This window comes from Oncorhynchus nerka, unplaced genomic scaffold, assembly GCF_034236695.1.
Source record: "Oncorhynchus nerka isolate Pitt River unplaced genomic scaffold, Oner_Uvic_2.0 unplaced_scaffold_934, whole genome shotgun sequence".
In the NCBI taxonomy this organism is placed as follows: Eukaryota; Metazoa; Chordata; class Actinopteri; order Salmoniformes; family Salmonidae; genus Oncorhynchus; species Oncorhynchus nerka.
Window position 1 is genome coordinate 166,392 of NW_027040372.1, and position 22,389 is coordinate 188,780.

The 22,389-nt window shown below is 45.7% G+C and overlaps 1 protein-coding gene across 1 annotated transcript in view; it reads left to right on the forward strand.

Moving 5' to 3' along the window:
• The first annotated feature begins 2,302 nt into the window (after positions 1-2,302).
• znf831 (zinc finger protein 831) overlaps positions 2,303-22,389 on the forward strand; it is a 79,405-nt gene continuing 59,318 nt past the window's right edge. Inside the window, exons 1-2 of the mRNA XM_065016641.1 lie at positions 2,303-3,064; positions 3,309-3,417. The gene's annotated coding sequence lies outside the window, so the exon portion shown is untranslated. The remainder of the gene's footprint in view (positions 3,065-3,308; positions 3,418-22,389) is intronic.

Consider the following 22,389-nt stretch of genomic DNA (forward strand, 5'->3'; position numbering starts at 1 on the left):
GGGGCGGCATGTAGCCTAGTGGTTAGAGTGTAGGGGCGGCAGGTAGCCTAGTGGTTGGAGTGTAGAGGAGGCAGGGTAGCCTAGTGGTTAGAGGGGAGAGGCGGCAGGTAGCCTACTGGTTAGAGGGGAGAGGCGGCAGGTAGCCTAGTGGTTCGAGTGTTGGGGCGGCAGGTAGCCTAGTGGTTAGAGTGTAGAGTCGGCAGGTAGCCTAGTGGTTAGAGTGTAGGGGCGGCAGGTAGCCTAGTGGTTAGAGTGTAGAGTCGGCAGGTAGCCTAGTGGTTAGAGGGGAGAGGCGGCAGGTAGCCTAGTGGTTAGAGGGGAGAGGCGGCAGGTAGCCTAGTGGTTAGAGGGGAGAGGCGGCAGGTAGCCTAGTGGTTAGAGTGTTGGGGCGGCAGGTAGCCTAGTGGTTAGAGTGTAGAGTCGGCAGGTAGCCTAGTAGTTAGAGCAGGCCTTGCAGTCGAATGCCGAGCAGTTGCCATACCAGGCGGTGATGCATCCGGTCAGGATGCTCTCGATGTTGCAGCTGTAGAACCTTTTCAGGATCTCAGGACCCATGCCAAATCTTTTCAATCTCCTGAGGGGGAATAGATTTTTGTCAGAGTGCACATCCAGGTAATCAGTCTGGCCCCGTGGCCTTGTGAATGTTGACCTGTTTAAAGGTCTTACTCACATTGTCTACAGAGAGCGTCTTCACACAGTTGTCCGGAACTTCTAACCAGCATCTACCCCCATAAGACTGCTGAACAGTTAATGAAACCGGACTATTTACATTGACCTCCCAGATGTTTGTACACTGCTGCTACTCGCTGTTAATTATCTATGCATAGTCACTTCACCCCTACCTATATGTACAGATTACCTTAACTAACCTGTTAATTATCTATGCATAGTCACTTCACCCCTACCTATATGTACAGATTACCTTAACTAACCTGTTAATTATCTATGCATAGTCACTTCACCCCTACCTATATGTACAGATTACCTTAACTAACCTGTTAATTATCTATGCATAGTCACTTCACCCCTACCTATATGTACAGATTACCTTAACTAACCTGTTAATTATCTATGCATAGTCACTTCACCCCTACCTATATGTACAGATTACCTTAACTAACCTGTTAATTATCTATGCATAGTCACTTCACCCCTACCTATATGTACAGATTACCTTAACTAACCTGTTAATTATCTATGCATAGTCACTTCACCCCTACCTATATGTACAGATTACCTTAACTAACCTGTTAATTATCTATGCATAGTCACTTCACCCCTACCTATATGTACAGATTACCTTAACTAACCTGTTAATTATCTATGCATAGTCACTTCACCCCTACCTATATGTACAGATTACCTTAACTAACCTGTTAATTATCTATGCATAGTCACTTCACCCCTACCTATATGTACAGATTACCTTAACTAACCTGTTAATTATCTATGCATAGTCACTTCACCCCTACCTATATGTACAGATTACCTTAACTAACCTGTTAATTATCTATGCATAGTCACTTCACCCTACCTATATGTACAGATTACCTTAACTAACCTGTTAATTATCTATGCATAGTCACTTCACCCCTACCTATATGTACAGATTACCTTAACTAACCTGTTAATTATCTATGCATAGTCACTTCACCCCTACCTATATGTACAGATTACCTTAACTAACCTGTTAATTATCTATGCATAGTCACTTCACCCCTACCTATATGTACAGATTACCTTAACTAACCTGTTAATTATCTATGCATAGTCACTTCACCCCTACCTATATGTACAGATTACCTTAACTAACCTGTTAATTATCTATGCATAGTCACTTCACCCCTACCTATATGTACAGATTACCTTAACTAACCTGTTAATTATCTATGCATAGTCACTTCACCCCTACCTATATGTACAGATTACCTTAACTAACCTGTTAATTATCTATGCATAGTCACTTCACCCCTACCTATATGTACAGATTACCTTAACTAACCTGTTAATTATCTATGCATAGTCACTTCACCCCTACCTATATGTACAGATTACCTTAACTAACCTGTTAATTATCTATGCATAGTCACTTCACCCCTACCTATATGTACAGATTACCTTAACTAACCTGTTAATTATCTATGCATAGTCACTTCACCCCTACCTATATGTACAGATTACCTTAACTAACCTGTTAATTATCTATGCATAGTCACTTCACCCTACCTATATGTACAGATTACCTTAACTAACCTGTTAATTATCTATGCATAGTCACTTCACCCCTACCTATATGTACAGATTACCTTAACTAACCTGTTAATTATCTATGCATAGTCACTTCACCCCTACCTATATGTACAGATTACCTTAACTAACCTGTATCCTCTCACGTTGACTCGGTATCGGTACACCCTGTATACAGCCTTGTTATTTTATTGTGCTACTTTTTATTACATTTTTTACTTTAGTTTATTTAGTAAATATTTAATATAAAAACTCTATTTCTTGAACTGCATTGTTGGTTGAGGGCTTGTAAGTAAGCATATCACTGTAAGGTCTACATCTGTTGTATTCGGGGCGCATCTGACAAATAAACTTAATTTGATTATGCCTGGCGAAAACCAAACTGCGCAATGTCCACAATGTCATAACGCAGGAGGTGTGTTGGAAAGATTTTGATGTCAATTTTAATATGATAGTTGGGACTTGAATTCACACCGGATTCAAATATTATTTAGAGTTTTTTTTAAAGAGTTAATTCAAACAGGATTTAAAGACCCTTTTAAGTGTTGCTTTTAAAGTTAGATCTTTCTGATAGCTTGTTGTTGCACCATGTGCAGCTTGCAACACCCACACATCTGAGCTCTCACTTCCTGCATGTGGCTTCCCACACGATTTACAGCAGAATCTCTGCCAACTGCCATTGCATAGAACACAGTCTAATACACAGCACATCGAGGCAGTTTGACGTAATTTACCTATCTATCACTGTAGCCACTGAAAGAAAGCGTTTCCAACTAACGGCTCTGCTTGTAAGAGATACAGGATAATCTTTGGAAAAGTAAGAAAATAAATACTATTTAATATATGAAGTGTGCCAAAATAGGTTGTATATTTGTTCATATAATTTGATGTGCCACTTGACTAGAAAGTGTTGTTCCTAACTACAGTACTGCATTATAATTGCAGTGGTTGTAAAGAAAATACAGTATAATCTTTGAAAAAATGCGAATAAATGCTGTGTAATATATGAAGTTCGCTTGAAATCCATGTGTTCATGATTCCATCTTCTGCCCAAACTCCAGAGCGGACGGAGATTGTTGGTTACCATGCCAACACTAACCGTGGTTCCTCGGAGCAGCAGGCTGTTGTCGTGGAGACCAGAATCTAACAAGAGGGAGAATAATATGAAAAGTAACTGTCCTGTATGTCTCTCTCTGTCTTTCTCCATCTCTCTGTCTTTCTCCATCTCTCTCTCTCTCCTCATCTCTCTCTGTCTTTCTCCATCTCTCTCTGTCTTTCTCCATCTCTCTGTGTCTCTCTGTGTCTCTTTCTCTCCATCTCTCTCTGTCTTTCTCCATCTCTCTGTGTCTCTCTGTGTCTCTCTCTCTCTCCATCTCTCTCTGTCTTTCTCCATCTATCTCTGTCTTTCTCCATCACTCTGTGTCTCTCCTCATCTCTGTCTTTCTCCATCTCTCTGTGTCTCTCTGTGTCTCTCTATGTCTCTCCCCATCTCTCTGTGTCTCTCCCCATCTCTCTGTGTCTCAATTCAATTCAATTCAAGGGGCTTTATTGGCATGGGAAACATGTGTTAACATTGCCAAAGCAAGTGAGGTAGATAATATACAAAAAATAAATAAACAATCAAAATGAACAGTAAACATTACACATACAGAAGTTTCAAAACAATAAAGACATTACACATGTCATATTATATATATATATACAGTGTTTTAACAATGTATAAATGGTTAAAGGACACAAGATAAACTAAATAAGCATAAATATGGGTTGTATTTACAATGGTGTTTGTTCTTCACTGGTTGCCCTTTTCTCGTGGCAACAGGTCACAAATCTTGCTGCTGTGATGGCACACTGTGGAATTTCACCCAGTAGATATGGGAGTTTATCAAAATTTGATTTTTTTTCGAATTCCTTGTGGAACTGTGTAATCTGAGGGAAATATGTCTCTCTAATATGGTCATACATTGGGCAGGAGGTTAGGAAGTGCAGCTCAGTTTCCACCTCATTTTGTGGGCAGTGAGCACATAGCCTGTCTTCTCTTGAGAGTCATGTTTGCCTACGGCAGCCTTTCTCAATAGCAAGGCTATGCTCACTGCGTCTGTACATAGTCAAAGCTTTCCTTAAGTTTGGGTCAGTCACAGTGGTCAGGTATTCTGCCGCTGTGTACTCTCTGTTTAGGGCCAAAAAGCATTCTAGGTTGCTCTGTTTTTTTGTTCATTCTTTCCAATGTGTCAAGTAATTATCTTTTTGTTTTCTCATGATTTGGTTGGGTCTAATTGTGCTGCTGTCCTGGGGTTCTGTGGGGTGTGTTTGTGTTTGTGAACAGAGCCCCAGGACCAGCTTGCTTAGGGGACTCTTCTCCAGGTTCATCTCTCTGTAGGTGATGGCTTTGTTATGGAAGGTTTGTAATGTAAATGTAATGTAAATGTTTGGGAATCGCTTGCTTTTAGGTGGTTGTAGAATTTAACGGGTCTTTTCTGGATTTTGATAATTAGTGGGTATCGGCCTAATTCTGCTCTGCATGCATTATTTGGTTTCTACGTTGTACACTGAGGATATTTTTGCAGAATTCTGCATGCAGTCTCAATTTGGTGTTTGTCCCATTTTGTGAAGTCTTGGTTGGTGAGCGGACCCCAGACCTCACAACCATAAAGGGCAATGGGCTCTATGACTGATTCAAGTATTTTTAGCCAAATCCTAATTGGTATGTTGAAATTTATGTTACTTTTGATGGCATAGAATGCCCTTCTTGCCTTGTCTCTCAGATCGTTCACAGCTTTGTGGAAGTTACCTGTGGCGCTGATGTTTAGGCCAAGGTATGTATCATTTTTTGTGTGCTCTAGGGCAACAGTGTCTAGATGGAATTTGTATTTGTGGTCCTGGTTATTGGACCTTTTTTGGAACACCATTATTTTGGTCTTACTGAGATTTACTATCAGGGCCCAGGTCTGGCAGAATCTGTGCAGAAGATCTAGGTGCTGCTGTAGGCCCTCCTTGGTTGGTGACAGAAGCACCAGATCATCAGCAAACAGTGGACATTTGACTTCGGATTCTAGTAGGGTGAGGCCGGATGCTGCAGACTTTTCTAGTGCCCGAGCCAATTCGTTGATCTATATATGTTGAAGAGGGTGGGGCTTAAGCTGCATCCCTGTCTCACCCCACAACCCTGTGTGAAGAAATGTGTGTGTTTTTTGCCAATTTTAACCACACACTTGTTGTGTGTGTACATGTATTTTATAATGTCGTATGTTTTACCCCCAACACTACTTTCCATCAATTTGTATAGCAGACCCTCATGCCAAATTGAGTCGAAGGCTTTTTTGAAATCAACAAAGCATGAGAAGACGTTGCCTTTGTTTTGGTTTGTTTGGTTGTCAATTAGGGTGTGCAGGGTGAATACATGGTCTGTTGTACGGTAATTTGGTAAAAAGCCAATTTGACATTTGCTCAGTACATTGTTTTCATTGAGGAAATGTACGAGTCTGCTGTTAATGATAATGCAGAAGATTTTCCCAAGCTTACTGTTGATGCATATTCCACGGTAGGTATTGGGGTCAAATTTGTCTACACTTTTGTGGATTGGGGCGATCAGTCCTTGGTTCCAAATATTGGGGAAGATGCCAGAGCTAAGGTTGACGTTAAAAAGTTTTAGTATAGCCAATTGGAATTTGTTGTCTGTATATTTGATAATTTTATTGAGGATACCATCAACACCACAGGCCTTTTTGGGTTGGAGGGTTTTTTATTTTGTCCTGTAACTCATTCAAGGTAATTGGAGAATCCAGTGGGTTCTGGTAGTCTTTAATAGTTGATTCTAAGATCTGTGTTTGACCATGTATATGTTTTTGCTCTTTATTATTTGTTATAGAGCCAAAAATATTGGAGAAGTGGTTTACCCATACATCTCCATTTTGGATGTCTGGATGTCTGGATGTCTCGCTCCATCTCTCTGTCTCTCTCTCCATCTCTGTGTCTCTCCCCATCTCTCTGTGTCTCTCCCCATCTCTCTGTGTCTCTCTCCATCTCTCTGTCTCTCTCTCCATCTCTGTGTCTCTCCCCATCTCTCTGTCTCTCTCTCCATCTCTGTGTCTCTCCCCATCTCTCTGTCTCTCCCCATCTCTGTCTCTCCCCATCTCTCTGTGTCTCTCTCCATCTCTCTGTGTCACTCTCCATCTATCTGTGTCTCTCTCTATCTCTCTCTCTTCTAAAAAGATAACAATGAGTCATCCAATGGTCAATTTGTTTATATATTTTTTTATTTCACCTTTATTTAACCAGGTAGGCTAGTTGAGAACAAGTTCTCATTTGCAACTGTGACCTGGCCAAGATAAAGCATAGCAGTGTGAACAGACAACACAGAGTTACACATGGAGTAAACAATTAACAAGTCAATAACACAGTAGAAAAAAAGGGAGTCTATATACATTGTGTGCAAAAGGCATGAGGAGGTAGGCGAATAATTACAATTTTGCAGATTAACACTGGAGTGATAAATGATCAGATGGTCATGTACAGGTAGAGATATTGGTGTGCAAAAGAGCAGAAAAGTAAATAAATAAAAACAGTATGGGGATGAGGTAGGTAAAAATGGGTGGGCTATTTACCGATAGACTATGGACAGCTGTATCGATCGGTTAGCTGCTCAGATAGCAGATGTTTGAAGTTGGTGAGGGAGATAAAAGTCTCCAACTTCAGCGATTTTTGCAATTCGTTCCAGTCACAGGCAGCAGAGAACTGGAACGAAAGGCCAAATGAGGTGTTGGCTTTAGGGATGATCAGTGAGATACACCTGCTGGAGCGCGTGCTACGGGTGGGTGTTGCCATCGTGACCAGTGAACTGAGATAAGGCGGAGCTTTACCTAGCATGGACTTGTAGATGACCTGGAGCCAGTGGGTCTGGCGACGAATATGTAGCGAGGGCCAGCCGACTAGAGCATACAGGTTGCAGTGGTGGGTGGTATAAGGTGCTTTAGTGACAAAACGGATGGCACTGTGATAAACTGCATCCAGTTTGCTGAGTAGAGTGTTGGAAGCTATTTTGTAGATGACATCGCCGAAGTTGAGGATCGGTAGGATAGTCAGTTTTACTAGGGTAAGTTTGGCTCAAGGTACTAAACGAGTGAAGGAGGCTTTGTTGCAGAATAGAAAGCCGACTCTAGATTTTATTTTGGATTGGAGATGTTGATATGAGTATGGAAGGAGAGTTTACAGTCTAGCCAGACACCTAGGTACTTATAGATGTCCACATATTCAAGGTCGGAACCATCCAGGGTGGTGATGCTAGTCGGGCGTGCAGGCAGCGAACGGTTGAAAAGCATGCATTGGGTTTTACTAGCGTTTAAGAGCAGTTGGAGGCTACGGAAGCTCGTTTGGAGGTTAGATAGCACAGTGTCCAAGGACGGGCCGGAAGTATACAGAATGGTGTCGTCTGCGTGGTGGTGGATCAGGGAATCGCCCGCAGCAAGAGCAACATCATTGCAGAGAAAAGAGTCGGCCCGAGAATTTAACCCTGTGGCACCCCCATAGAGACTGCCAGAGGACCGGACAGCATGCCCTCCGATTTGACACACTGAACTCTGTCTGCAAAGTAGTTGGTGAACCAGGCAAGTCAGTCATCAGAAAAACCGAGGCTACTGAGTCTGCCGATAAGAATATGGTGATTGACAGAGTCGAAAGCCTTGGCAAGATCGATGAAGACGGCTGCACAGTACTGTCTTTTATCGATGGCGGTTATGATATCGTTTAGTACCTTGAGCGTGGCTGAGGTGCACCCGTGACCGGCTCGGAAACCAGATTGCACAGCGGAGAAGGTACGGTGGGATTCGAGATGGTCAGTGACCTGTTTGTTGACTTGGCTTTCGAAGACCTTAGATAGGCAGGGTAGGATGGATATATGTCTGTAACAGTTTGGGTCCAGGGTGTCTCCCCCTTTGAAGAGGGGGATGACTGCGTCAGCTTTCCAATCCTTGGGGATCTCAGACGATATGAAAGAGAGGTTGAACAGACTGGTAATAGGGGTTGCAACAATGGCGGCGGATAGTTTCAGAAATAGAGGATCTAGATTGTCAAGCCCAGCTGATTTGTACGGGTCCAGGTTTTGCAGCTCTTTCAGAACATCTGCTATCTGGATTTGGGTAAAGGAGAGCCTGGAGTGGCTTGGGCGAGTAGCTGCGGGGGGGAGCTGTTGGCCGAGGTTGGAGTAGCCAGGCGGAAGGCATGGCCAGCCGTTGAGAAATGTAATGTAGTAGTCTAGGATGGGTCATAAAATAACATGGGAATGACATGGATCACCATTAGACAGTTGGTTCCTGTGGACAGACAAGGACACAGAGAGAGAGAGCGAGTTAACATGTACGATCATTAGACAGTTTGTTCCTATGGACAGACAAGGACAGAGAGAGAGAGAAAGGGAGAGAGAAAAAGTTAGAGACAGTTAACATGTAGGCTCATTCGGGCGGCAGGTAGTCTCATGGTTAGAGCTTTGGGCCAGTAACCGCAAAGTTGCTAGATTGAATCACCAAGCTGACAAGGTAAAACAATGTCGTTCTGCCCCAAACAAGGCAGTTAACCCACTGTTCCTAGGCTGTCATTGAAAATAAGAATTTGTTTTTAACTGACTTACATAATGGTTAAATAAAATTATACAGTTGGGGTGGAGGGGGGGAAGAATTTTGTGCACAAATTTGTTTACGTCCCTGTTAGTGAGCATTTCTCCTTTGCCAAGATCATCCATCCACCTGACAGGTACGGCATATCAAGAAGCTGATTAAACAGCGTGGTCATTACACAGGTGCACCTTGTGCTGGGGACAACATGTGCTGGGGACAACATCTAACATGTGGAGTTTTGTCACACAACCCAATGCCACAGATGTCTCAAGTTGAGGGAGCGTGCAACTGGCACTTTGACTGCAGGAATGTCCACCAGAGCTGTTGCCAGAGAATTTAATGTTCATTTCTCTGCCATAAGCCGCCTCCAAATTCCTTTTTGAGAATTTGGCAATACGTCCAACCGGCCTCACAACCCCAGACCACGTGAAAACAGGACCTCTACATCCGGCTTATTCACCTGCGGGATCATCTGAGACCAGCCACTCGGACAGCTGATGAAACTGTGGGTTTGAACAACCGAGGAATTTCTGCACAAACTGAGTCTTTGACAATTTTTAGGGTCTTTCTCTGACACCGCCTGGTATAGAGGTCCTGGATGGCAGGAAGCTTGGCCCCAGTGATGTACTGGGCCGTACGCACTACCCTCTGTAGAGCCTTGCGGTCGGAGACCGAGCAGCTGCCATACCAGGCAGTGATGCAACCCGTCAGGATGCTCTTGATGGTGCAGCTGTAAAACTTTTTGAGGATCTGAGGACCCATGCCAAATATTTTCAGTCTCCTGAGGGGGAATAGATTTTGTCATGCCCTCTTCACGACTGTCTTGGTGTTCTTGGACCATGTTAGTTTGTTGTTGATGTGGACGCCAAGGAACTTGAAGCTCTCAACCTGCTCCACTACAGCACCTTCTGGCACGTTCGTCGTAACGAGGAGACCAAGGCGCAGCGTGATTGGAATACATTCTTCTTTTCTTAACCTCTCTGAACCACCCATCCCGGATCCAGTATAATTGTCATTAGCAAAGCTGAATAGCGCCACAGTCAAATAATATTACTAGAAAATATTCATATTCATGAAATCACAAGTGCAATATTGCAAAACACAGCTTAGCCTTTTGTTAAAACGAAGAACACAAAAAAACTAACAAAACAACAAAAGGAATGTGAAGCTATAAACAACTAGTGCTGACATGCAACTACAGATAGGCAATAACCCACAAAACCAAAATGGAAAATGGCAACCTAAATAGGATCCCCAATCAGAGACAACGATAAACAGCTGTCTCTGATTGGGAACCAATTCAGGCCACATTAGACCTACATTTACCTAGACGATACCAAAACCCCATACATATACAAAAAAACCATAGACAAGCCAAACACACACATACTCGTCACACCCTGACCTAACCAAAATAATAAAGATAACACAGATAACTAAGGTCAGGGCGTGACAGTACCCCCCCCCCCCCCCCCAAAGGTGCGGACCTAAACCTATAGGTGGGCATCTAACATCGGTGGCAGCTCTGCTTCTGGACGCAGTTCCCCTTCTTTACACTGAGTCCGCTCTTTTAGCACTGACCCGTGGATCATCGTCGGAGGCTCTGGACTGCGGATCCTCGCCGTAGGCCCCGGGTTGGAGACCCTCGCTGCGTGGATCATTGCCGGATGTTCTGGACTGGGGACCTTCGCTGGAGACCCCGGACTGGGGACCGTCGCTGGAGACCCCGGACTGGAGACTGTCACTGCAGACCCCGGACTGGAGACTGTCGCTGGAGACCCCGGACTGGAGACTGTCCTGGAGACCCCAGACTGGGGACCGTCGCTGCAGACCCCGGACTGGAGACTGTCGCTGGAGACCCCGGACTGGAGACTGTCCTGGAGACCCCAGACTGGGGACCGTCGCTGGAGACCCCGGACTGGGGACCGTCGCTGGAGACACCGAGCTGGGGACCGCCATTGGAGGCCCTGTGCCGGGGACCGTCGTTGGAGGTTCTGGACTGTGGCCCGTCGTTGGAGGTTCCGGACTGTGGCCCATCATTGGAGCTTCCGGTCTGTGGCCCGTCGTTGGAGGTTCCGGACTGTGGCCCGTCGTTAAAGGTTCTGGTGTGTGAACTGTCGCCGGACGCTCTGGACTGGGTACTGTCGCCAGACGCTCTGGACTGGGTACTGTTGCCGGACGTTCTGGACTGCCGAGGCGCACTGTAGGCCTGGTGTGTGGTGCCGGCACTGGTGGTACCGGGCTGGGGACACGTACCTCAGGGCGAGTGCAGGGAGGAGGAACAGGATGCACTGGACCGTGGAGACGCATTGGAGATCCAGAACATAGAGCTGGCTCAATACGTCCTGGCTGGATGCCCATTCTAGCCCGGCAAATGCGAGGAGCTGGAATAGAGCGCACCGGGCTAGAATAGCGCACTCTCAGGTCCCCTACCTGACTCAGCCAATCTCCTCGTGTGCCACCCCCAAACTTTTTCTTCTTGGGGCTGCCTCTCGGGCTTCCGTGCTAGTCGTGTACCCTCATATCGTCGCCGTTCCTCTATTCTCCGGTATTTCTCCTCCTTAGAATGGCGATACTCCCCAGGCTGCGTCCAGGGTCCTGCTCCATCTAGTATTTCCTCCCATGTCCAGGATTCTTTTCCGTCCAAAATCTCTTCCCAAGTCCATAACGTCTGCTCCTCCTTTACACGCTGCTTGGTCCGGTTAAGGTGGGTTATTCTGTCACGTTTCGTCATATTGATGAGACGCAGCGTGATAAGCATACATGCTTCTTTTAATGAAGGAAAAAACACTAAACAAACTAACAAAGAAACAAAACGAACGTGAAGCTATATAACAACGAGTGCTGACATGCAACTACACATAGACAATAACCCACAAAACCAAAATGGAAAATGGCAACCTAAATAGGATCCCCAATCAGAGATAATGATAGACAATAACCCACAAAACTACTGTTTATGTGTAGTTGCATGTCAGCACTCGTTGTTATATAGCTTCACGTTCGTTTTGTTTCTTTCAATGTGGATAGGGGGGTGTTCCCTCTGCTGTTTCCTGAAGTCCACAATCATCTCCTTTGTTTTGTTGACGTTGAGTGAGAGGTTGTTTTCCTGACACCACTCTCCCAGTGCCCTCACCTCCTTTCTGTAGGCTGTCTTGTCGTTGTTGGTGATCAGGCCCACTACTGTTGTGTCGTCTGCAAACTTGATGATTGAGTTGGAGGCGTGCATGGCCACACAGTCGTGGATGAACAGGGAGTACAGGAGAGGGCTGAACACACACGCTTGTGGGGCCCCAGTGTTGAGGGTCAGCGAAGTGGAGATGTTGTTTCCTACCTTCACCACCTGGGGGTGGCCCGTCAGGAAGTCCAGGATCCAGTTGCACAGGGCGGGGTTGAGGCACAGGGCCTCCAGCTTGATGACGAGCTTGGAGGGTACTATGGTGTTGAATGCTGAGTTGTAGTCAATGAACAGCATTCTTACATAGGTATTCTTTTTGTCTAGATGGGATAGGGCAGTGCAATGGCGATTGCGTCATCTGTAGACCTGTTGTGGCAGTAAGCAAACTGAAGTGGGAATAGGGTGGCTGGTAAAGTGGCGGTGATATGATCCTTGATTAGCCTCTCAAAGTACTTCATGATGACAGAAGAGTTCTACGGGGCGGTAGTCATTTAGTTCAGTTATCTTTGCCTTCTTGGGTACAGGAACAATGGTAGCCATCTTGAAGCATATGGGGACAAGATACTGGGATAGGGAGAGATTAAATATGTCTGTTAACATACCAGCTGGTCTACGCATGCTCTGAGGATGCGGCTAGGGATGCAGCCCGGACTGAGGGTTAACACGTTTAAATGTTTTACTCACATCAGCTACTGAGAAGGAGATGGGGAGGGGCCGCAGACTTTGTTAGCGATCCACGATGGTGGTACTGTATTATCCACAAAGCAGGGCAAAGAATGTGTTTAGTTTGTCTGGAAGCGTGACGTCGGTATCCGTGATGTGCCTGTTTTTGTTTTTATAGTCCGTGATTTCCTGTAGACCCCTGCCACATACGTCTCGTGTCTGAGCCTTTGAATTGCAACTCCACCTTGTCCCTGTACTGGTATTTTGCTTGTTTCATTACCTTGGAGGGAATAACTACACTGTTTATATTCAGCCGTATCTCCAGACCTCTTTCCATGGTTAAATGCGGTGGTTCACACTTTCAGTTTTGCGTGAATGCCGCCATCCATCCACAGTTTCTGGCTAGGGTAGGTTTTAATAGTCACAGTGGGTACAACATCTCTAATGCAATTTATAAACTCACGGTGTCAGCGTATAGATCAATGTCGTTCTCTGAGACTGACCGGAACATATTCCAGTCTGCTTGATCAAAACAATCTTGGAGCGTGGCATCCGATTGGTCAGACCAGCGTTCATTGGTTCTTGTCACTGGTACATCCTGTTTGAGTTTCTGCCTATAGGACGGTAGGAGCAAGATGGCGTCGTGGTCAGATTTGCAGAAGAGAGGGCGGGGGAGGGCTTTGTATGCATCACTTAAGTTAGAGTAGTAACGGTCGAGAGTATTAGCCCTATGTGTCGTGCAATCAATATGCTGATAGAATTTAGGTAACATTGATCGCAAATTTGCTTTGTTAAAATCCCCAGCTACAATAAATGCAGACCCCGGGTATATATTTTCCAGTTTACGTAGAGTCCAGTAAAGTTCCTTGAGGGCCGTCTTGGTGTTTGCTTGATGGGGGATGTACTCAGCTGTGACTATAACTGACGAGAATTCTCTTGGTAGGTAGAATGGCCGGCATTTGATTGTAAGGAATTGTAGTTCGGGAGCAGAAGGACTTGAGTTCCTGTATGTTATGATTAAACCACGAGTCTTTAATCATGAAGCATACACCCCCACCTTTCCTCTTCCCAGAGAGGTGTTTATCTCTGTCGGCACAATGCATGGAGAAGCCGGGTGGCTGATCCGATTCCGACAACATATCGCGAGAGAGCCATGTTTCCATGAAACAGAGAATGTTACAATCTCGGAAGTCTCTCTGGAAGGCAACCCTTGCTCGAATTTCGTCTACCTTGTTGTCAAGAGACTGGACATTGGCGAGTAGTATACTTGGGAGTGGTGAGCAATGTGCCCGTTCACGAAGCCTGACCAGAAGACCCCTCCACCTGCCCCTTCTGCGTCGCCGTTGTTTTCAGTCAGCTGCTGGGATTAGATCCATTGTCCTGGGTGGAGGATCCGCTTCGGGAAAGTTGTATTCCTGGTCGTAATGTTGGTAAGTTGACGTTGCTCTTATATCCAATAGTTCCTCCCGGCTGTATGTAATAAGACTTCAGATTTCCTGGGGTAACAGTGTAAGAAATAGTACATAATAAAAACAAAATACTGCATAGTTTCCTAGGAACTCGATAGAACGCTGATAGAAATGAGGTAAAACTGATTCAAGTTTCCCTGCATTAAAGTCCCCGGCCACTAGCAGTGCCGGTTCTGAATGAGCATTTTCCTGTTTGTTTATGACCGTTTACAGCTCATTGAGTGTGGTTTAAGTGATATCGTGCACCAGCTGTTTTTTACAAATATACATAGGCCACCGCCCCGTGTCTTACCAGAGGCTGCTGTTCTATCCTGCCGATAGAGTGTATAACCCGCCAGCCGACAGCTTTTAATCTCCCATTGGTAGGCTATACGTGCTTTCAGTTTGTCCCATTTGTTTCCAGTGATTGAACATTGGCTAACAGTACATATGGCAAAGGCAGATTAGCCACTCGTCGCCTGATCCTCACAAGGCACCCCAATCTCTTTCCGCGAAATCTCAGTTTCTTTCTCCAGCGAATGACGTGGATGAGGCCCTGTTTGGGTGTTTGGAGTAAATCCTTCTCGTCCGACTCATTAAAGAACAATTATTTGTCCAATTCGAGGTGAGTAATCGCTGTTCTGATGTCCAGAAGCTCCTTTCGGTCATAAGAGACGGTAGCAGCAACATTATGTACAAAATGTACATTTACATTTAAGTCATTTAGCAGACGCTCTTATCCAGAGCGACTTACAAATTGGTGCATTCACCTTATGACATCCAGTGGAGCAGCCACTTTACAATAGTGCATCTAAATCTTTTAAGGGGGGTGAGAAGGATTACTTTATCCTATCCTAGGTATTCCTTAAAGAGGTGGGGTTTCAGGTGTCTCCGGAAGGTGGTGATTGACTCCGCTGTCCTGGCGTCGTGAGGGAGTTTGTTCCACCATTGGGGGGCCAGAGCAGCGAACAGTTTTGACTGGGCTGAGCGGGAACTGTACTTCCTCAGTGGTAGGGAGGCGAGCAGACCAGAGGTGGATGAACGCAGTGCCCTTGTTTGGGTGTAGGGCCTGATCAGAGCCTGGAGGTACTGAGGTGCCGTTCCCCTCACAGCTCCGTAGGCAAGCACCATGGTCTTGTAGCGGATGCTAGCTTCAACTGGAAGCCAGTGGAGAGAGCGGAGGAGCGGGGTGACGTGAGAGAACTTGGGAAGGTTGAACACCAGACGGGCTGCGGCGTTCTGGATGAGTTGTAGGGGTTTAATGGCACAGGCAGGGAGCCCAGCCAACAGCGAGTTGCAGTAATCCAGACGGGAGATGACAAGTGCCTGGATTAGGACCTGCGCCACTTCCTGTGTGAGGCAGGGTCGTACTCTGCGGATGTTGTAGAGCATGAACCTACAGGAACGGGCCACCGCCTTGATGTTAGTTGAGAACGACAGGGTGTTGTCCAGGATCACGCCAAGGTTCTTAGCGCTCTGGGAGGAGGACACAGTGGAGTTGTCAACCGTGATGGCGAGATGAGTTATGTGGAAAACAAACAAAATAGTATGTTTGGTTATTTATAGGCAGCAGAGAGGTCAGATGATAAGCAGTGGAGAGGTCAGATGATAGGCAGGGGAGAGGTCAGATGATAGGCAGGGGAGAGGTCAGATGATAGGCAGGGGAGAGGTCAGATGATAGGCAGGGGAGAGGTCAGATGATAGGCAGGGGAGAGGTCAGATGATAGGGAGTGGAGAGTTCAGATGATAAGCAGTGGAGAGGTCAGATGATAGGCAGTGGAGAGGTCAGATGATAGGCAGGGGAGAGGTCAGGTGATAGACAGTGGAGAGGTCAGGTGATAGACAGTGGAGAGGTCATATGATAGGCAGTGGAGAGGTCAGATGATAGGGAGGGGAGAGGTCAGATGATAGGGAGGGCAGAGGTCAGATGATAGGCAGGGGAGAGGTCAGATGATAGACAGGGGAGAGGTCATATGATAGGCAGGGGAGAGGTCATATGATAGACAGGGGAGAGGTCAGATGATAGACAGGGGAGAAGGTCAGATGATAGGCAGGGGAGAGGTCAGATGATAGGCAGGGGAGAGGTCAGATGATAGGGAGGGGAGAGGTCAGATGATGGGCAGGGGAGAGGTCATATGATAGACAGGGAAGAGGTCATATGATAGACAGGGGAGAGGTCAGATGATAGGCAGGGGAGAGGTCAGATGATAGACAGTGGAGAGGTCAGGTGATGGTCAGTGGAGAGGTCAGGTGATAATCAGTGGAGAGGTCAGGTGATGGTCAGGTGATAGCCAGGTGATAAGCAGTGGAGAGATCAGGTGATAGACAGTGGAGAGGTCAGGTGATAGACAGTGGAGAGGTCAGGTGATAGACAGTGGAGAGGTCAGATGATAGGCAGGGGAGAGGTCAGGTGATAGGCAGTGGAGAGGTCAGGTGATAGACAGTGGAGAGGTCAGGTGATAGACAGTGGAGAGGTCAGGTGATAAGCAGTGGAGGGGTCAGGTGATGGTCAGGTGATAGGCAGTGGAGAGGTCAGGTGATAGGCAGTGGAGAGGTCAGGTGATAAGCAGTGGAGAGGTCAGGTGATAGACAGTGGAGAGGTCAGGTGATAGACAGTGGAGAGGTCAGGTGATAAGCAGTGGAGGGGTCAGGTGATAGGCAGTGGAGAGGTCAGGTGATAAGCAGTGGAGAGGTCAGGTGATAAGCAGTGGAGAGGTCAGGTGATAAGCAGTGGAGAGGTCAGGTGATAAGCAGTGGAGAGGTCAGGTGATAAGCAGTGGAGAGGTCAGGTGATAAGCAGTGGAGAGGTCAGGTGATAAGCAGCAGATAGCACTGTTTTCAAGTGAGTACAAAATCCTAATAGAGTCTGTAAACTGCATGAAAATGTCATTTGAATAATGATGCTAAAGCCCTGAATGTTGGGCATCTATTCAACAATGTTGAATGTTTCATTCCATTTGGATCAGTAATGGGTTTTGTCTGGACATTTTATAAGGTTTAGAAAGACACAGAAGCAGGCCAGTCTGGCTGTATTTTATCTTCTGATATTGAGATGTGCTGTTGTGGATCATCATGCTCTCAAGTCCTCCTATAATAATGTGGCCACACAGTCGGAAGTTTACATTTAAACTCAGTTTTATATATACAGTGAATAAGGCATAACCATGAGGAAACATGGCACATACATAGGTTAATCGGAAGTTTACATACACCTTAACCAACTACATTTAAACTCAGTTTCACAATTCCTGACATTTAATCCTAGTAAATATTCCCTGTCTTATGTCAGTTAGGATCACCACTTTATTTTAAGAATGTGAAATGTCAGAATAATAGTATAGAGAATGATTTATTTCAGCTTTGATTTATTTCATCACATTCCCAGTGGGTCAGAAGTTTACATACACTCAATTAGTATTTGGTAGCATTGCCTTTAAATTGTTTAACTTGGGTCAAACGTTTTGTTTATTTTTTTTCTGAAGTCTTGGCTGATTTCTTTTGATTTTTCCATAATGTCAAGCAACGGGGCACTGAGTTTGAAGGTAGGCCTTGAAATACATCCACAGGTACACCTCCAATTGACTCAAATGATGTCAATTAGCCTATCAGAAGCTTCTAAAGCCATGGAGTGGTTGAAGTGGAGTGGTTGAAAAACTAGTTTTAATGACTCCAACCTAAGTGTACGTAAACTTCCCACTTCAACTGTAGGTCTATTATCCCAGCAGGCCCAGTTATTCAGGAAATCTTATGCTCCCAGCAGGCCCAGTTATTCAGGACATCTTATGCTTCCAGCAGGCCCAGTTATTCAGGACATCTTATGCTCCCAGCAGGCCCAGTTATTCAGGACATCATATGCTCCCAGCAGGCCCAGTTATTCAGGACATCTTATGCTCCCAGCAGGCCCAGTTATTCAGGAAAGCTTATGCTCCCAGCAGGCCCAGTTATTCAGGAAATCTTATGCTTCCAACAGGCCCAGTTATTCAGGAAATCTTATGCTTCCAGCAGGCCCAGTTATTCAGGAAATCTTATGCTTCCAGCAGGCCCAGTTATTCAGGAAATCTTATGCTCCTAGCAGGCCCAGTTATTCAGGAAATCTTATGCTCCCAGCAGGCCCAGTTATTCAGGAAATCTTATGCTCCTAGCAGGCCCAGTTATTCAGGAAATCTTATGCTTCCAGCAGGCCCAGTTATTCAGGAAAGCTTATGCTCCCAGCAGGCCCAGTTATTCAGGAAATCTTATGCTCCCAGCAGGCCCAGTTATTCAGGACATCTTATGCTCCCAGCAGGCCCAGTTATTCAGGAAATCTTATGCTCCCAGCAGGCCCAGTTATTCAGGACATCTTATGCTCCTAGCAGGCCCAGTTATTCAGGAAAGCTTAAGGTGCGCTCTACCGCCGATCCAAGTGGCTATTCCAAACTCACCTAGAACCATAATGCTTCAATATAGAGTCATTCTACTTTTAACATGTATTCCCTTTTATATGTGGCATAACCAGCATCAACCAATCACAATGTTTTAATCTGATTATGCTACCTGGGCATGTTTGTCCACTCCACTCTGATATATTTCCAGCATCCGAACTGTGCGCAGGCCATTTGAGGAATGGAAAGAGAAAAGTTTAATAACATCAACACGTTTAATGACATTCAGAGATCGTCAAGTACAGCCTTCGATACTGGGTACAGGGTAGGAAGGAATGTATTTTGTCTTTATCAAGATTGACATAGTCTATTTACTCTGATGTTGATGTTTCCGAAGTTGGTAATCAATATACAGTGTTGCTTATTGTTTGTGTGTGGTGCATTGGCACAGAAACCTGTTTGTGTTTGTGTGTGGTGCATTGGCACAGAAACCTGTTTGTGTTGCTTATTGTTTGTGTGTGGTGCATTGGCACAGAAACCTGTTCGTGGAAAATTAGTTGCATATATTTAATATAATTACAAACATAGAATCAACATTTTTAAAATCGGTTGTCTGATCATTGTCTACAGCCCCCTCTGACATGGGACCCAAACCCAAACCCAAATCGGTTGTCTGATCATTGTCTACAGCCCCCTCTGACATGGGACCCAAACCCAAACGCAAATCGGTTGTCTGATCATTGTCTACAGCCCCCTCTGACATGGGACCCAAACCCAAATCGGTTGTCTCCCTGATCATTGTCTACAGCCCCCTCTGACATGGGACCCAAACCCAAACCCAAATCGGTTGTCTGATCATTGTCTACAGCCCCCTCTGACATGGGACCCAAACCCAAACCCAAATCGGTTGTCTGATCATTGTCTACAGCCCCCTCTGACATGGGACCCAAACCCAAACCCAAATCGGTTGTCTGATCATTGTCTACAGCCCCTCTGACATGGGACCCAAACCCAAACCCAAATCGGTTGTCTGATCATTGTCTACAGCCCCCTCTGACATGGGACCCAAACCCAAACCCAAATCGGTTGTCTGATCATTGTCTACAGCCCCCTCTGACATGGGACCCAAACCCAAACCGGTTGTCTGATCATTGTCTACAGCCCCCTCTGACATGGGACCCAAACCCAAATCGGTTGTCTGATCATTGTCTACAGCCCCCTCTGACATGGGACCCAAACCCAAACCCAAATCGGTTGTCTGATCATTGTCTACAGCCCCCTCTGACATGGGACCCAAACCCAAACCCAAATCGGTTGTCTGATCATTGTCTACAGCCCCCTCTGACATGGGACCCAAACCCAAACCCAAATCGGTTGTCTGATCATTGTCTACAGCCCCCTCTGATTGTAGTGACATCGAACCCAAGTGGGAAAACAACATATTTAAATATACTTAAGTCATACTTCATTCATATATTTTAATATATTTAACTATGTTTGTGATAAATATACTTCACGATGACAGAAGTGAGTTCTATGGGGCGGTAGTCATTTAGTTCAGTTATCTTTGCATTCTTGGGTATAGGAACAATGGTGGCCATCTTGAAGCATGTGGGGACAGCAGACTGGGATCGGGAGAGATTGAATATGTCCCTAAACACACCAGTCAGCTGGTCTACGCATGCTAGGGATGCTGGTACATTATATTATCAATCAAAACTTCAGCTGCAATTAAGTTAAATATACTTTTTTGAAAGTATACTGAAGTCAATTTTCTTGTGACATGGAAAAAGTATACTTTCAGGAAGCATGTTCCTCAGCTGTGCTTATTCCCTTATGTGGAATAAACAATCATTATCATTGTCAACTTTTTCTGCACTCTTCTGAACAGGAATTCAGAAAGGAATTCAGACAGTACTTCAGAACTCTATGCTTCAACTTAAAAACAACTCCATGTGTAATTTGAATGAATATAGTAAATTATAAAGAAAGCATATGAAATTGAAATATACATGCTGTCACTGTTACTCTAGCATGCAAGATATTCCCTGTTTCTGCAGTGTCCTCCAGTCATATTCCCTGTTTCTGCAGTGTCCTCCCGTCATATTCCCTGTTTCTGCAGTGTCCTCCCGTCATATTCCCTGTTTCTGCAGTGTCCTCCAGTCATATTCCCTGTTTCTGCAGTGTCCTCCAGTCATATTCCCTGTTTCTGCAGTGTCCTCCAGTCATATTCCCTGTTTCTGCAGTGTCCTCCCGTCATATTCCCTGTTTCTGCAGTGTCCTCCCGTCATATTCCCTGTTTCTGCAGTGTCCTCCAGTCATATTCCCTGTTTCTGCAGTGTCCTCCAGTCATATTCCCTGTTTCTGCAGTGTCCTCCAGTCATATTCCCTGTTTCTGCAGTGTCCTCCAGTCATATTCCCTGTTTCTGCAGTGTCCTCCAGTCATATTCCCTGTTTCTGCAGTGTCCTCCAGTCATATTCCCTGTTTCTACAGTGTCCTCCAGTCATATTCCTTGTTTCTGCAGTGTCCTCCCGTCATCTTCCCTGTTTCTGCAGTGTCCTCCCGTCATATTCCCTGTTTCTGCAGTGTCCTCCCGTCATATTCCCTGTTTCTGCAGTGTCCTCCCGTCATATTCCCTGTTTCTGCAGTGTCCTCCCGTCATATTCCCTGTTTCTGCAGTGTCCTCCCGTCATATTCCCTGTTTCTGCAGTGTCCTCCCGTCATATTCCCTGTTTCTGCAGTGTCCTCCAGTCATATTCCCTGTTTATGCAGTGTCCTCCCGTCATATTCCCTGTTTCTGCAGTGTCCTCCAGTCATATTCCCTGTTTCTGCAGTGTCCTCCCGTCATATTCCCTGTTTCTGCAGTGTCCTCCCGTCATATTCCCTGTTTCTGCAGTGTCCTCCAGTCATATTCCCTGTTTCTGCAGTGTCCTCCCATCATATTCCCTGTTTCTGCAGTGTCCTCCAGTCATATTCCCTGTTTCTACAGTGTCCTCCAGTCATATTCCTTGTTTCTGCAGTGTCCTCCCGTCATCTTCCCTGTTTCTGCAGTGTCCTCCCGTCATATTCCCTGTTTCTGCAGTGTCCTCCCGTCATATTCCCTGTTTCTGCAGTGTCCTCCCGTCATATTCCCTGTTTCTGCAGTGTCCTCCCGTCATATTCCCTGTTTCTGCAGTGTCCTCCCGTCATATTCCCTGTTTCTGCAGTGTCCTCCAGTCATATTCCCTGTTTATGCAGTGTCCTCCCGTCATATTCCCTGTTTCTGCAGTGTCCTCCAGTCATATTCCCTGTTTCTGCAGTGTCCTCCAGTCATATTCCCTGTTTCTGCAGTGTCCTCCCGTCATATTCCCTGTTTCTGCAGTGTCCTCCCGTCATATTCCCTGTTTCTGCAGTGTCCTCCAGTCATATTCCCTGTTTCTGCAGTGTCCTCCCATCATATTCCCTGTTTCTGCAGTGTCCTCCAGTCATATTCCCTGTTTCTACAGTGTCCTCCAGTCATATTCCTTGTTTCTGCAGTGTCCTCCCGTCATCTTCCCTGTTTCTGCAGTGTCCTCCCGTCATATTCCCTGTTTCTGCAGTGTCCTCCCGTCATATTCCCTGTTTCTGCAGTGTCCTCCCGTCATATTCCCTGTTTCTGCAGTGTCCTCCCGTCATATTCCCTGTTTCTGCAGTGTCCTCCCGTCATATTCCCTGTTTCTGCAGTGTCCTCCCGTCATATTCCCTGTTTCTGCAGTGTCCTCCCGTCATATTCCCTGTTTCTGCAGTGTCCTCCAGTCATATTCCCTGTTTATGCAGTGTCCTCCCGTCATATTCCCTGTTTCTGCAGTGTCCTCCAGTCATATTCCCTGTTTCTGCAGTGTCCTCCCGTCATTTTCCCTGTTTC